Source organism: Benincasa hispida, chromosome 1 (genome assembly GCF_027475165.1).
Source record: "Benincasa hispida cultivar pf3 chromosome 1, pf3_genome.v1.1, whole genome shotgun sequence".
Taxonomy (NCBI): Eukaryota; Viridiplantae; Streptophyta; class Magnoliopsida; order Cucurbitales; family Cucurbitaceae; genus Benincasa; species Benincasa hispida.
Window position 1 is genome coordinate 48,848,824 of NC_143478.1, and position 3,798 is coordinate 48,852,621.

At 29.3% G+C, this 3,798-nt stretch overlaps 1 long non-coding RNA gene across 2 annotated transcripts; it reads left to right on the forward strand.

The window, feature by feature from the left end:
• The first annotated feature begins 1,100 nt into the window (after positions 1-1,100).
• LOC150038506 (uncharacterized) lies at positions 1,101-3,579 on the forward strand. 2 transcript variants are annotated; one of them, XR_016525322.1, is made up of 4 exons: positions 1,101-1,230; positions 2,229-2,283; positions 2,980-3,329; positions 3,413-3,579. It is a non-coding gene; the product is annotated as an uncharacterized LOC150038506 (long non-coding RNA). The 2 variants fall into 2 exon arrangements; XR_016525321.1 differs by having other exon boundaries at positions 2,229-3,329.
• The last annotated feature ends 219 nt before the right edge of the window (positions 3,580-3,798 follow it).

Below are 3,798 nucleotides of genomic sequence, written 5' to 3' on the forward strand. Positions count from 1 at the left end.
GAAGGTAGATACAAACATATTTTAGTAGATACAAATTTTAAAATATAATTAATCTAGTATATTCCTAATTATTGTTCATCTTAAAATCATCTCTCTTTACAAAATTTGCTCTCATTCTTTTTCTTTCAAAAATTTTTGTTGTTCATTCTAATTTCAACATTTTTCTTTAAAATTTGTGTAACTTTTCTAACTGTTTTCTCATTCTCTAACTTTATTTATCCCTTTGAACACATACATCATTTCTTATTAAATAGTTATATCTCTAAAACTTTTTTCCATATGTGAATGGATGTGCTATGATTTGATGTGTAACTACCTTCTATACTGAACAATCACATTCCATTTGTATCAACTGTACATATTGGACTTAAATGACACTTATTTTCGAACAATTGTGTCTTATCCATGAATAACAAATAGTTTGAAAGATACATACATTTAAACGATCGTGTCTCGTCAATAAAGGACAAAATAGTCATTTACCAAAAATGTAGAAGTAAAACAGGTATGTAAAAGTTCTTTATCATTACCTCTTTTATAGATAGTATAGATTTAACAGGTATGTAAAAATTCTTCATCATAACCTATTTTATAGATGGTATAGATTTTTGTCATAAACTATTAGATGAGTTGGTAGATAGTAAATAATAAAAACATGAATAATAAAAACATGTTTTTTCTTCCATTAATTACTATGTAAAATTTTTTATATGAAAAACTAGATCTATTCTTTTTTTTTTTTTAATTACAATATGTAGGTGAAAAATTGAATTTTGACTTCGAAGTTGATAGTACAAATTTTAAAGTCAATTGAGTTATACTTATTTTCACAATATATGGATGGAAAAAGACTAAATTTGTTACTCGTTAAAATTTTTAGAAGCTAAAATAATTTTGAATAAAAATAACAAGAATAAACCATGGACAACACAATAGGGTTAATCAAAATTTTTATAACTCAAGAAACATTTTTGTTAGGGAGCATTTGGCGGCCCATGAGAATTGGGTAAAGCCCACCCGGTGTTTGTTTAAGCCCACTTGGTATTTGTTTGACCGATTAAAAGAAAACGGTAGGTTTGGTGGGTTTAATAACCCACCGTTTTACTCTTCAACATTTTCACTCGTTCTCATCACGCGTTTCCATTACTCTCTCCTTTACTCACTCATTTTTCTCTCTCTCTATCTTCTCATCATCTCTCTTCCTTCATCTGTCTCTTCTTTCTCCATTTGGTTCGTATGAGTTGTATTCTCCTAAGATTTCATTCTATCTTTGATTTTCTTGTTGAATCCTACGTTTCTCTTCTTCGATTTTTTTTGTATGACTATTTTTAGTAGGTCTGGTAGATATGAACGATTTTTTGGTAGATGTAACTTTTTTTTGTTCTACTGCATCTTTTTGGTAGAACTAACTATTTTTTGCCGAACCCTACGTTTCTCTTCTTCAGTTTTATTTGTATGGCAATGTTTTTTTTAGATCTAGTAGATAGAAATGATTTTTTAGTAGATCTACTATTTTCTCTACTGCATATTTTTTAGATCTAAAATCTTTTGGAATATTTGGTTTCTGGGTATGGATTTGTACATTATCTTATGGATTCTCCAATGTTTTATTCATTCTTGCATGTTTTCCATTTTTTTTTTTTTTTTTTTTATGATATGGGCTCGATTTCACATAAATAGTTCGCGTGGCAGATATGTTGTGTGAGGCTTTTTTTTTTCTATTTGGATTTTTTGGTTTCCATTTTACAAATAGGGTTTATAGTTCTTCTTTGTGTCACTACTTTTTTCGGTCGTTATATGTTTGTCCTCTTTGTCTTGTTTCCACTTCTATTGTGTTTTTTTCCTCGTATCTAGGGTAGCTTTTTTCACTTGTATTATGTTTACCCTGTTTTTTTTTTCTCCCGCTAATATCTTCTTCTTCTTCTTTATGTGTGCTACATCTTTCGATCATTATATGTATTTATTCTTCATCTCTTATAATTTGTTCCCACCTTTGTTATGTTATTACAAACCAAGTCTCTATTATTTTTTTTCCATTTCTATTCTATTTACTTATTCATCTCTATTCTTTCTTCCCTGTTGATATTTGTTCTGTTTCGTCTCTACTTCCCTACTTGTTTTTTTCCAATGCTCCTCTTGCCACTTCAATAATAAACCATGTATCCTTCCTTTGTCGTTTTTTCTTCTTCTTTTCCATCAAAATTGAACGACGAGTAAATTCTTGGTAGGGGATACTAACCATGTTATTGGAGCTTGTTGGGGACTTCAATCCACCCACAACAGGTCTGTTTTCTATCTTTTTTTCCTGAGGCTGATGGTGATTATTTCTAAATTATGCACTCTAAATTTTTAGTACGATTTCATATTCGATTTTACTTCATTTCGGTAATTAAATTAAAAAAAAATTACATACTTATTTTGGTTTCAGATCATTGCATCTTTGTTTCTTCTTATGTTTTGTGGATTATTTTGTAATTTCTTCCTCCATACATATTCAATTTGTTTGATGTTTTTCATCTCATCAATGGGCTTTTTTTTTTATTCCATTAAACATATCTTTAGTATTCAACTAAATTCAATTTTTGTACATTGAAATTGAACTTTAGTTTTACAAATGTTGCAACTGTTTATTTTGTTTGGTTGGAGTTGGATTCGTTCCAATGAAAGAGCTATACCAAATTTTGAGACCCTCTAATCTTTATTCTTATGTCCATTTACCTGTGAGATGTTACGTTGTATTTAATTTGGTTACTCGTTATTTTTCAACAGTTTTATTTTATGGTCAACCACCCAATTAATATTGACCTGACCATTATTTACTTTATTTATGAGTGAGTTGACTCTCTTTCCAATGGGTTTAATGAAACTACTGTTTGAACTTATTGAGCTTAGGTGTACTTAAGTGCACCAAACTCTCTTCACCAACCATCCTTATTGTATCTTCTATTTATATCTGACTTCCTCCTTATATTTTTTTAGAATTCTCCATAACCTCCTCTGATACACCGTGTTGGTACGTCCCTATCTCTAACTTTCCTTTTCTAACTTTCTTTTTCCAACTTTTTCTTAAACTGTTACATTCTCATATGTGTGGTTTGGCTGTTGCAATATATTTTGTTTCCTTCTTCCACCTCTGACTTCAAAGTTTTTCCATTCATATAAGGTAGCTAACAAAAGATTGATTTCCCTACACAAGGTATGCTTCCTTCCTTTCTTATATTCCAAGTAAAATCTGTCATTAATCTTTTCATGTTTTTGTTAGGCAAACATCTTTGTTCTGCCTCCTACGAGACTGTCTCGACCTCCATTCACTCTGAACATATCAAAATGTACGTTCTAGTATATTTTCTTTGTACTTCATTCGTATTTACCCACCCTATAGTCTAACTATACTTCTTTTTCTTCCTTGTAGGGCTCAAACTAATTGAACATACATTTTGTAACTAGTTTGAAGTTCGTAAGTTCTACGTTCGAAGTAATCTTTGTTATAGTTTACTGTTTGTTGCTTGACTTGGTGAAGATTTGTAATGTACTGTGGTTTTGTATTTTTATACATGTATATTGATATTGTTGGGGACATTTTTCTTTGTAGACATTTTCAATTCATAATTCCATTTATTATTTTAAATTAGCTCAATTTTTATTTCATTTTAATTTTCTAAAAAAATAAAAGAAGACAATTGAAAATGGGTAGAAAATAAATAAATATATATATATATATATGGATTTTTTATACAGAATAGCTGTAAATAGACAAAATTACTGATTTAGTTCAACATTTTTTTCAATTACATGCTA